The sequence below is a fragment of the Pseudophryne corroboree genome, chromosome 12, assembly GCF_028390025.1.
Source record: "Pseudophryne corroboree isolate aPseCor3 chromosome 12, aPseCor3.hap2, whole genome shotgun sequence".
NCBI lineage: Eukaryota > Metazoa > Chordata > Amphibia > Anura > Myobatrachidae > Pseudophryne > Pseudophryne corroboree.
Window position 1 is genome coordinate 130,260,067 of NC_086455.1, and position 13,401 is coordinate 130,273,467.

Genomic DNA, 13,401 nt, shown 5'->3' on the forward strand with positions numbered 1-13,401 from the left:
GGGGACTCCGTCAGGACCATGGGGATTATACCAAAGCTCCCAAACGGGCGGGAGAGTGCGGATGACTCTGCAGCACCGAATGAGAGAACTCCAGGTCCTCCTCAGCCAGGGTATCAAATTTGTAGAATTTTGCAAACGTGTTTGCCCCTGACCAAGTAGCAGCAAAGTTGTAAAGCCGAGACCCCTCGAGCAGCCGCCCAAGATGAGCCCACCTTCCTTGTGGAATGGGCATTTACAGATTTTGGCTGTGGCAGGCCTGCCACAGAATGTGCAAGCTGAATTGTACTACAAATCCAACGAGCAATAGTCTGCTTAGAAGCAGGAGCACCCAGCTTGTTGGGTGCATACAGGATAAACAGCGAGTCAGTTTTCCTGACTCCAGCCGTCCTGGAAATATATATTTTCAGGGCCCTGACAACGTCTAGCAACTTGGAGTCCTCCAAGTCCCTAGTAGCCGCAGGCACCACAATAGGTTGGTTCAGGTGAAACGCTGACACCACCTTAGGGAGAAACTGGGGACGAGTCCGCAGTTCTGCCCTGTCCGAATGGAAAATCAGATATGGGCTTTTGTGAGACAAAGCCGCCAATTCTGACACTCGCCTGGCCGAGGCCAGGGCCAACAGCATGGTCACTTTCCATGTGAGATATTTCAAATCCACAGATTTGAGCGGTTCAAACCAATGTGATTTGAGGAATCCCAGAACTACGTTGAGATCCCACGGTGCCACTGGAGGCACAAAAGGGGGTTGTATATGCAGTACTCCCTTGACGAATGTCTGGACTTCAGGAACTGAAGCCAATTCTTTCTGGAAGAAAATCGACAGGGCCGAAATTTGAACCTTAATGGACCCCAATTTGAGGCCCATAGACACTCCTGTTTGCAGGAAATGCAGGAATCGACCGAGTTGAAATTCCTCCGTGGGGGCCTTCCTGGCCTCACACCACGCAACATATTTTCGCCAAATGCGGTGATAATGTTGTGCGGTCACCTCCTTCCTGGCTTTGACCAGGGTAGGTATGACCTCTTCCGGAATGCCTTTTTCCCTTAGTATCCGGCGTTCAACCGCCATGCCGTCAAACGCAGCCGCGGTAAGTCTTGGAACAGACAGGGTCCTTGCTGAAGCAAGTCCCTTCTTAGCGGCAGAGGCCATGGGTCCTCTGTGAGCATCTTTTGAAGTTCCGGGTACCAAGTCCTCCTTGGCCAATCCGGAGCCACGAGTATAGTTCTTACTTCTCTCCGTCTTATAATTCTCAGTATCTTGGGTATGAGAGGAAGAGGAGGGAACACATACACTGACTGGTACACCCACGGTGTTACCAGAGCGTCCACAGCTATTGCCTGAGGGTCCCTTGACCTGGCGCAATACCTGTCCAGTTTTTTGTTGAGGCGGGACGCCATCATGTCCACCTTTGGTTTTTCCCAATGGTTCACAATCATGTGGAAGACTTCCGTGTGAAGTCCCCACTCTCCCGGGTGGAGGTCGTGCCTGCTGAGGAAGTCTGCTTCCCAGTTGTCCACTCCCGGAATGAACACTGCTGACAGTGCTATCACATGATTTTCCGCCCAGCGAAGAATCCTTGCAGCTTCTGCCATTGCCCTCCTGCTTCTCGTGCCGCCCTGTCTGTTTACGTGGGCGACTGCCGTGATGTTGTCCGACTGGATCAGCACCGGCTGACCTTGAAGCAGAGGTCTTGCTAGGCATAGAGCATTGTAAATTGCCCTTAGGTCCAGTATATTTATGTGGAGAGAAGTCTCTAGACTTGACCACGTTCCCTGGAAATTTCTTCCCTGTGTGACTGCTCCCCAGCCTCTCAGGCTGGCATCCGTGGTCACCAGGATCCAATCCTGAATGCCGAATCTGCGGCCCTCTAGTAGATGAGCACTCTGCAGCCACCACAGAAGAGACACCCTTGTCCTCGGAGACAGGGTTATCCGCTGATGCATCTGAAGATGCGATCCGGACCATTTGTCCAGCAGATCCCACTGAAAAGTTCTTGCGTGAAATCTGCCGAATGGAATCGCTTCGTAAGAAGCCACCATTTTTCCCAGGACCCTTGTGCAATGATGCACTGACACTTTTCCTGGTTTTAGGAGGTTCCTGACTAGCTCGGATAACTCCCTGGCTTTCTCCTCCGGGAGAAACACCTTTTTCTGGACTGTGTCCAGAATCATCCCTAGGAACAGCAGACGTGTCGTCGGGATCAGCTGCGATTTTGGAATATTTAGAATCCACCCGTGCTGTTGTAGCAGTACCCGAGATAGTGCTACTCCGACCTCCAACTGTTCCCTGGACTTTGCCCTTATCAGGAGATCGTCCAAGTAAGGGATAATTAAGACGCCTTTTCTTCGAAGAAGAATCATCATTTCGGCCATTACCTTGGTAAAGACCCGGGGTGCCGTGGACAATCCAAACGGCAGCGTCTGAAACTGATAATGACAGTTCTGTACTACGAACCTGAGGTACCCTTGGTGAGAAGGGCAAATTGGGACATGAAGGTAAGCATCCTTGATGTCCAGGGACACCATATAGTCCCCTTCTTCCAGGTTCGCTATCACTGCTCTGAGTGACTCCATCTTGAATTTGAACCTTTGTATGTAAGTGTTCAAAGATTTCCGATTTAGAATAGGTCTCACCGAGCCGTCTGGCTTCGGTACCACAAATAGTGTGGAATAATACCCCTTTCCCTGTTGTAGGAGGGGTACTTTGATTATCACCTGCTGGGAATACAGCTTGTGAATTGCTTCCAATACTGCCTCCCTGTCGGAGGGAGACGTTGGTAAAGCAGACTTCAGGAACCTGCGAGGGGGAGACGTCTCGAATTCCAATCTGTACCCCTGGGATACTACCTGTAGGATCCAGGGGTCCACTTGCGAGTGAGCCCACTGCGCGCTGAAACTCTTGAGACGACCCCCCACCGCACCTGAGTCCGCTTGTAAGGCCCCAGCGTCATGCTGAGGACTTGGCAGAAGCGGTGGAGGGCTTCTGTTCCTGGGAAGAGGCTGTCTGCTGCAGTCTTTTTCCCTTTCCTCTACCCCGGGGCAGATATGACTGGCCTTTTGCCCGCTTGCCCTTATGGGGACGAAAGGACTGAGGCTGAAAAGACGGTGTCTTTTTCTGCTGAGAGGTGAGTTGGGGTAAAAAAAGGTGGATTTTCCAGCTGTTGCCGTGGCCACCAGGTCCGAAAGACCGACCCCAAATAACTCCTCCCCTTTATACGGCAAAACTTCCATATGCCGTTTGGAATCCGCATCACCTGACCACTGTCGTGTCCATAAACATCTTCTGGCAGAAATGGACATCGCACTTACTCTTGATGCCAGGGTGCAAATAACCCTCTGTGCATCACGCATATATAGAAACGCATCTTTTAAACGCTCTATAGTCAATAAAATACTGTCCCTGTCCAGGGTATCAATATTTTCAGTCAGGGACTCCGACCACGCCACCCCAGCGCTGCACATCCAGGCTGAGGCAATCGCTGGTCGCAGTATAACACCAGTATGTGTGTATATACTTTTTAGGACATTTTCCAGCTTCCTATCAACTGGCTCCTTGAGGGCGGCCGTATCAGGAGACGGTAACGCCACTTGTTTTGATAAGCGTGTGAGTGCCTTATCCACCCTAGGGGGTGTTTCCCAACGCGCCCTAACTTCTGGCGGGAAAGGGTATAATGCCAATAATTTCTTAGATATCAGCAATTTTTTTATCGGGGGAGACCCACGCATCATCACACACTTCATTTAATTCTTCTGATTCAGGAAAAACTACGGGTAGTTTTTTCACACCCCACATAATACCCTTTTTTGTGGTACTTGTAGTATCAGAAATATGCAAAGCCTCCTTCATTGCCGTGATCATGTAATGTGTGGCCCTACTGGAAAATAAGAATTTACTTACCGATAATTCTATTTCTCGTAGTCCGTAGTGGATGCTGGGGACTCCGTCAGGTCCATGGGGATTAGCGGCTCCGCAGGAGACAGGGCACAAAAGTAAAAGCTTTAGGATCAGGTGGTGTGCACTGGCTCCTCCCCCTATGACCCTCCTCCAAGCCTCAGTTAGGATACTGTGCCCGGACGAGCGTACACAATAAGGAAGGATTTTGAATCCCGGGTAAGACTCATACCAGCCACACCAATCACACTGTACAACCTGTGATCTGAACCCAGTTAACAGCATGATAACAGCGGAGCCTCTGAAAAGATGGCTCACAACAATAATAACCCGATTTTTGTAACAATAACTATGTACAAGTATTGCAGACAATCCGCACTTGGGATGGGCGCCCAGCATCCACTACGGACTACGAGAAATAGAATTATCGGTAAGTAAATTCTTATTTTCTCTGACGTCCTAAGTGGATGCTGGGGACTCCGTCAGGACCATGGGGATTATACCAAAGCTCCCAAACGGGCGGGAGAGTGCGGATGACTCTGCAGCACCGAGTGAGAGAACTCCAGGTCCTCCTCAGCCAGGGTGTGCCCCTGACCAAGTAGCAGCTCGGCAAAGTTGTAAAGCCGAGACCCCTCGGGCAGCCGCCCAAGATGAGCCCACCTTCCTTGTGGAATGGGCATTTACATATTTTGGCTGTGGCAGGCCTGCCACAGAATGTGCAAGCTGAATTGTACTACACATCCAACTAGCAATCGTCTGCTTAGAAGCAAGAGCACCCAGTTTGTTGGGTGCATACAGGATAACAGCAAGTCAGTTTTCCTGACTCCAGCCGTCCTGGAAACCTATATTTTCAGGGCCCTGACAACATCTAGCAACTTGGAGTCCTCCAAGTCCCTAGTAGCCGCAGGTACCACAATAAGCTGGTTCAGGTGAAACGCTGACACCACCTTAGGGAGAAACTGGGGACGAGTCCGCAGCTCTGCCCTGTCCGAATGGACAATCAGATATGGGCTTTTGTGAGACAAAGCCGCCAATTCTGACACTCGCCTGGCCGAGGCCAGGGCCAACATCATGGTCACTTTCCATGTGAAATATTTCAAATCCACAGATTTGAGCGGTTTAAACCAATGTGATTTGAGGAATCCCAGAACCACGTTGAGATCCCACAGTGCCACTGGAGGCACAAAAGGGGGTTGTATATGCAGTACTCCCTTGACAAACTTCTGGACTTCAGGAACTGAAGCCAATTCTTTCTGGAAGAAAATCGACAGGGCCGAAATTTGAACCTTAATGGACCCCAATTTGAGGCCCATAGACACTCCTGTTTGCAGGAAATGCAGGAATCGACAGAGTTGAAATTTCTTCGTGGGGCCTTCCTGGCCTCACACCACGCAACATATTTTCGCCACATGTGGTGATAATGTTGTGCGGTCACCTCCTTCCTGGCTTTGACCAGGGTAGGAATGACCTCTTTCGGAATGCCTTTTTCCCTTAGGATCCGGCGTTCAACCGCCATGCCGTCAAACGCAGCCGCGGTAAGTCTTGGAACAGACATGGTACTTGCTGAAGCAAGTCCCTTCTTAGCGGCAGAGGCCATGAGTCCTCTGTGAGCATCTCTTGAAGTTCCGGGTACCAAGTCCTTCTTGGCCAATCCGGAGCCACGAGTATAGTTCTTACTCCTCTACGTCTTATAATTCTCAGTACCTTAGGTATGAGAAGCAGAGGAGGGAACACACACACCGACTGGTACACCCACGGTGTTACCAGAACGTCCACAGCTATTGCCTGAGGGTCTCTTGACCTGGCGCAATACCTGTCCAGTTTTTTGTTCCGGCGGGACGCCATCATGTCCACCTTTGGTCTTTCCCAACGGTTCACAATCATGTGGAAGACTTCCCGATGAAGTCCCCACTCTCCCGGGTGGAGGTCGTGCTGAGGAAGTTTGCTTCCCAGTTGTCCACTCCCGGAATGAACACTGCTGACAGTGCTAACACATGATTTTCCGCCCAGCGAAGAATCCTTGCAGTTTCTGCCATTGCCCTCCTGCTTCTTGTGCCGCCCAGTCTGTTTACGTGGGCGACTGCCGTGATGTTGTCCCACTGGATCAATACCGGCTGACCTTGAAGCAGAGGTCTTGCTAAGCTTAGAGCATTGTAAATTGCTCTTAGCTCCAGTATATTTATGTGGAGAGAAGTCTCCAGACTTGATCACACTCCCTGGAAATTTTTTCCTTGTGTGACTGCTCCCCAGCCTTTCAGGCTGGCATCCGTGGTCACCAGGACCCAGTCCTGAATGCCGAATCTGTGGCCCTTTAGTAGATGAGCACTCTGCAGCCACCACAGAAGAGACACCCTTGTCCTTGGAGACAGGGTTATCCGCTGATGCATCTGAAGATGCGATCCGGACCATTTTTCCAGCAGATCCCACTGAAAAGTTCTTGCGTGAAATCTGCCGAATGGAATCGCTTCGTAAGAAGCCACCATTTTTCCCAGGACCCTTGTGCAATGATGCACTGACACTTTTCCTGGTTTTAGGAGGTTCCTGACTAGCTCGGATAACTCCCTGGCTTTCTCCTCCGGGAGAAACACCTTTTTCTGGACTGTGTCCAGAATCATCCCTAGGAACAGCAGACGTGTCGTCGGAGACAGCTGCGATTTTGGAATATTTAGAATCCACCCGTGCTGTCGTAGAACTACTTGAGATAGTGCTACTCCGTCCAACTGTTCTCTGGACCTTTCCCTTATCAGGAGATCGTCCAAGTAAGGGATAATTAAGACGCCTTTTCTTTGAAGAAGAATCATCATTTCGGCCATTACCTTGGTAAAGACCCGGGGTGCCGTGGACAATCCAAACGGCAGCGTCTGAAACTGATAGTGACAGTTTTGTACCACGAACCTGAGGTACCCTTGGTGAGAAGGGCAAATTGGGACATGGAGGTAAGCATCCTTGATGTCCAGGGACACCATATAGTCCCCTTCTTCCTGGTTCGCTATCACTGCTCTGAGTGACTCCATCTTGATTTGAACCTTTGTATGTAAGTGTTCAAATATTTCAGATTTAGAATAGGTCTCACCGAGCCGTCTGGCTTCAGTACCACAATATAGTGTGGAATAATACCCCTTTCCTTGTTGTAGGAGGGGTACTTTGATTATCACCTGCTGGGAATACAGCTTGTGAATTGTTTCCAATACTGCCTCCCAGTCGGAGGGAGACGTTGGTAAAGCAGACTTCAGGAACCTGCGAGGGGGAGACGTCTCGAATTTCCAATCTGTACCCCTGGGATACTACTTGTAGGATCCAGGGGTCCACTTGCGAGTGAGCCCACTGCGCGCTGAAACTCTTGAGACGACCCCCCACCGCAGCTGAGTCCGCTTGTACGGCCCCAGCGTCATGCTGAGGACTTGGCAAAAGCGGTGGAGGGCTTCTGTTCCTGGGAATGGGCTGCCTGCTGCAGTCTTCTTCCCTTTCCTCTATCCCTGGGCAGATATGACTGGCCTTTTGCCTGCTTGCCCTTATGGGAACGAAAGGACTGAGGCTGAAAAGACGGTGTCTTTTTCTGCTGAGATGTGACTTGGGGTAAAAAAGGTGGATTTTCCAGCTGTTGCCGTGGCCACCAGGTCCGATGGACCGACCCCAAATAACTCCTCCCCTTTATACGGCAATACTTCCATGTGCCGTTTGGAATCTGCATCACCTGACCACTGTCGTGTCCATAAACATCTTCTGGCAGATATGGACATCGCACTTACTCTTGATGCCAGAGTGCAAATATCCCTCTGTGCATCTCGCATATATAGAAATGCATCCTTTAAATGCTCTATAGTCAATAAAATACTGTCCCTGTCAAGGGTATCAATATTTTCAGTCAGGGAATCCGACCAAGCCACCCCAGCGCTGCACACCCAGGCTGAGGCGATCGCTGGTCGCAGTATAACACCAGTATGAGTGTATATACTTTTTAGGATATTTTCCAGCCTCCTATCAGCTGGCTCCTTGAGGGCGGCCGTATCTGGAGACGGTAACGCCACTTGTTTTGATAAGCGTGTGAGCGCCTTATCCACCCTAAGGGGTGTTTCCCAACGCGCCCTAACTTCTGGCGGGAAAGGGTATAACGCCAATAATTTTCTATCGGGGAAAACCCACGCATCATCACACACTTCATTTAATTTATCTGATTCAGGAAAAACTACAGGTAGTTTTTTCACACCCCACATAATACCCTCTTTTGTGGTACTTGTAGTATCAGAAATATGTAACACCTCCTTCATTGCCCTTAACATGTAACGTGTGGCCCAAATGGAAAATACGTTTGTTTCTTCACCGTCGACACTGGAGTCAGTGTCCGTGTCTGTGTCTGTGTCGACCGACTGAGGTAAATGGGCGTTTTAAAGCCCCTGACGGTGTTTGAGACGCCTGGACAGGTACTAATTGGTTTGCCGGCCGTCTCATGTCGTCAACCGACCTTGCAGCGTGTTGACATTATCACGTAATTCCCTAAATAAGCCATCCATTCCGGTGTCGACTCCCTAGAGAGTGACATCACCATTACAGGCAATTGCTCCGCCTCCTCACCAACATCGTCCTCATACATGTCGACACACACGTACCGACACACAGCACACACACAGGGAATGCTCTGATAGAGGACAGGACCCCACTAGCCCTTTGGGGAGACAGAGGGAGAGTTTGCCAGCACACACCAAAACGCTATAATTATACAGGGACAACCTTTATATAAGTGTTTTTCCCTTATAGCATCTTAATATATATAATCATATCGCCAAATAAGTGCCCCCCCTCTCTGTTTTAACCCTGTTTCTGTAGTGCAGTGCAGGGGAGAGCCTGGGAGCCTTCCCACCAGCATTTCTGTGAGGGAAAATGGCGCTGTGTGCTGAGGAGAATAGGCTCCGCCCCCTTTTCGGCGGGCTTCTTCTCCCGTTTTTCTGAGACCTGGCAGGGGTTAAATACATCCATATAGCCCCAGGGGCTATATGTGATGTATCTTTTAGCCAGTATAGGTATTTCATTGCTGCCCAGGGCGCCCCCCCCAGCGCCCTGCACCCTCAGTGACCGCTGGTGTGAAGTGTGCTGACAACAATGGCGCACAGCTGCAGTGCTGTGCGCTACCTCATGAAGACTGAAAAGTCTTCTGCCGCCGGTTTCTGGACCTCTTCACTCTTCGGCATCTGCAAGGGGGTCGGCGGCGCGGCTCCGGGACCGGACTCCATGGCTGGGCCTGTGTTCGATCCCTCTGGAGCTAATGGTGTCCAGTAGCCTAAGAAGCCAATCCATCCTGCACGCAGGTGAGTTCACTTCTTCTCCCCTAAGTCCCTCGTAGCAGTGAGCCTGTTGCCAGCAGGACTCACTGAAAATAAAAAACCTAACAAAACTTTTACTCTAAGCAGCTCTTTAGGAGAGCCACCTAGATTGCACCCTTCTCGGCCGGGCACAAAAATCTAACTGAGGCTTGGAGGAGGGTCATAGGGGGAGGAGCCAGTGCACACCACCTGATCCTAAAGCTTTTACTTTTGTGCCCTGTCTCCTGCGGAGCCGCTAATCCCCATGGTCCTGACGGAGTCCCCAGCATCCACTTAGGACGTCAGAGAAAATACGTTTGTTTCTTCACCGTCGACACTGGAGTCAGTGTCCGTGTCTGTGTCTGTGTCGACCGACTGAGGTAATGGGCGCTTTAGAGCCCCTGACGGTGTTTGAGACGCCTGGACAGGCACTAACTGACTTGCCGGCTGTCTCATGTCGTCAACAGTTTTTTGTAAAGTGCTGACACTATCACGTAATTCCTTAAATAAGACCATCCAGTCAGGTGTCGACTCCCTAGGGGGTGACATCACTAATACAGGCAATTGCTCCGCCTCCACACCATTTTCCTCCTCATACATGTCGACACACGCGTACCGACACACAGCACACACACAGGGAATGCTCTGATAGAGGACAGGACCCCACTAGCCCTTTGGGGAGACAGAGGGAGAGTTTGCCAGCACACACCAGAGCGCTATATATGTATAGGGACAACCTTATAAATAAGTGTTTCTCCCTTATAGCTGCTATATATGTTTTTATATGCCAAATTAGTGCCCCCCCCTCTCTTTTTTACCCTGTTTCTGTAAGTGCAGGACTGCAGGGGAGAGTCAGGGAGACGTCCTTCCAGCGGAGCTGTGAGGGAAAATGGCGCTTGTGTGCTGAGGAGATAGGCTCCGCCCCCTTCACGGCGGCCTTTCTCCCGCTTTTATGAGGTAAAATGGCAGGGGTTAAATACATCCATATAGCCCAGGAGCTATATGTGATGTATTTTTTACCATAAATAGTGTTTTCATTGCGTCTCAGGGCGCCCCCCCCCCCAGCGCCCTGCACCCTCAGTGACCGGAGTGTGAAGTGTGCTGAGAGCAATGGCGCACAGCTGCAGTGCTGTGCGCTACCTTTCTTGAAGACAAGATGCCTTCTGCCGCCGATTTCTGGACCTCTTCACTCTTCTGGCTCTGTAAGGGGGCCGGCGGCGCGGCTCCGGGACCCATCCATGGCTGGGCCTGTGATCATCCCTCTGGAGCTAATGTCCAGTAGCCAAGAAGCCCAATCCACTCTGCACGCAGGTGAGTTCGCTTCTTCTCCCCTTAGTCCCTCGATGCAGTGAGCCTGTTGCCAGCAGGACTCACTGAAAATAAAAAAACCTAAGTCTATACTTTTATTCTAAGCAGCTCAGGAGAGCTACCTAGATTGCACCCTTCTCAGCCGGGCACAAAAACCTAACTGAGGCTTGGAGGAGGGTCATAGGGGGAGGAGCCAGTGCACACCACCTAGTCCTAAAGCTTTTATTTTTGTGCCCTGTCTCCTGCGGAGCCGCTAATCCCCATGGTCCTGACGGAGTCCCCAGCATCCACTTAGGACGTCAGAGAAATACTGTATTGCTACTATGTAACTGTTTTATTCATTTTTTTCAAAACCCACATAATTAGAGTTACGTATATATGTGCATTTAATTAGCAGCAATTTAATTTCAAACAAAAAAATATATATATGTACACAAAACAAAAAAAATATTTTCTTTCAATACTGTGCACAATATTCACCAGTAGATGGAGGCATTTGCCAAATTACCAAATTACAGGCTCAGCAGCCCACGCTATTCCTATAAAATATAAATAAGAGTCATTTTACAAAGCTGCATAAATGCCAGCCTGCTGTACAAAGCTTTGGGACATCATGCAGTTATCTGAGCAGTTGCTTTTACAGTAAGCTCATTCACTAGTGCATGGAGATGATTGGGAAGGAGTTGCAAATATTTGTTGTAGAAATTGGTGAGAGCAGTGGTTTCAGTGAGGTAGATAGATGTTGAAAATTAATAGCGTTAATATTTCTGCGGGCTAGAGGCGGCTTGGTAGACTTCAGGGACCTTGAGTTTGAAGTAATGGAGGAGAGCATGCAAGGTTGTGATCTGAGAGAGGGAAAGGAGTGTTAGTGAGTTCAGAAACAGAGCACAGTCTGGTGAATACAAGATCAAGGCAGTGGCCCTCCTGAAGAGTAGGGGAGTCAGTCTATTGGGAGAGGCCAAGAAAGGAGGTTAGAGAGAGTATCTAATTACACCCTCTCTGTACAGTACACATAACATCACGTATCTTGTCTTTCTTTACTCGCACACCCTCCTGACACTTGGCCAACATTGCTGGGTGATCATATCATACAAACCATTAAGAACCTAGCAATCTGGTGGACCATTATGCAATAGGTATCATCTATCCTTGTGTATCAATGCCTATTTCCCTATAGCTTGTAAGCTTGCGAGCAGGGCCTTCCTACCTCTATGTCTGTCTGGTTTTACCCAGTTTTGTTCTATTACTGTTGTTCTAATTGTAAAGCGCAACGGAATATGCTGCGCTGTATAAGAAACAGTTTATAAATAATAAATAAATAAATAATTTGCAACTTTAAATAGATGAAGTTGGGGTGTGTCTTGCTAAATGCTGGCCAGGGACACTGATATCCCTTGTATTGTTCCCACATGGAAACAGAAGATTGTGGGAAGACATATTTACAGTATTTAAGAGGTGGGAGAGGGAGGGGTGCTTTAACAGGCTAGGATCTTCCATCCAGCATAATTACATGAATGTTTACAAGAGATCTTTAGGCACCACTACTTGGGATCTTTTCTGTGATTTCAATGAGCAGATGAGACAACTGTAGGTGCCTACCCTCCCGCATTCCGTAGGAGACTCCCTGAAATAGTAGTACAGGTTGAGTATCCCATATCCAAATATTCCGAAATACGGAATATTCCGAAATACGGACTTTTTTGAGTTAGAGTGAGATAGTAAAACCTTTGTTTTCTGATGGCTCAATGTACACAAACTTTGTTTAATACACAAAGTTATTAATAATATTGTATTAAATGACCTTCAGGCTGTGTATATAAGGTGTATATGAAACATAAATGAATTGTGTAAATGTAGACACACTTTGTTTAATGCATAAAGTTATAAAAAATATTGTATTAAATGACCTTCAGGCTGTGTGTATAAGGTGTATATGTAACATAAATGCATTCTGTGCTTAGACTTAGGTTCCATCACCATGATATCTCTTTATGGTATCTAATTATTCCAAAATACGGAAAAATCCGATATCCAAAATACCTCTGGTCCCAAGCATTTTGGATAAGGGATACTCAACCTGTAATCTTCCTGACCCCCTGAATAGAGCAGCAATCTCCCTGATTGCACTTTACCCCCATTATGTAATTGTTATATTCATGGGGGGGAAAAGAAATCAGAGATACATATATTCAAATGGGCTCATCGGTGCTATCTCCCTGCATTGGTTATAAGGCACAATGATCCCTATGGCTACATGCATTTTAAAAAAGGTTTCTTGTGGCCACTTACAGTATATGGAACCTCTCGTAAAACACAATACCCTAACAAATCCTGAAAAAATATCAGTGTCTTTTCTTCCAACAAGTAGATCTTACTAACTTTGAGGCTCATTTACAGTTGGATGTAAGTCGTTTATGACACGCCTCTCAGATGTAGCCATACATGTCCGCACAGGGGCGTTTTAAGAGAGGAGGAGGCCCGTGTTCAGCCTCCTCCGTTCGGGCCCCCTCCTCTCTGCCCGGAGCGTTGTAGAGTCTGAGCACTAGAGGGCTCAGACTCTACTGCGCATGCGCAGATCTCCGGAAAATGGCGCAATGGCCATTTTCCCTGAGATCTCTCTACTGCGCATGCTTAGAACTCTGTGAAAATGGCCGCTGAGCCATTTTCACTGTGTTCTAACAGCGCTGCGGATGCCGGCGCTGGACTTCGGAGGGGTAGTATTTTAAAAATGGGTGCAGTGTGTGCGGTGTGGGACCCCCTCTGGACTCAGGGGCCCATGTGCACCGCACACACTGAACCCATTATAGAAACGCCAGTGTGTCTGCACTCATAGGGGGTCATTCCGAGTTGTTCGCTCGTTATTTTTTTCTCGCAACGGAGCGAATAGTCGCTAATGCGCATGC

The 13,401-nt window shown here is 48.8% G+C and overlaps 1 protein-coding gene across 1 annotated transcript in view; it reads right to left on the reverse strand.

Annotated features, from left to right (window-relative positions):
• RYR3 (ryanodine receptor 3) overlaps positions 1–13,401 on the reverse strand; it is a 1,295,770-nt gene that overhangs the window by 564,031 nt on the left and 718,338 nt on the right.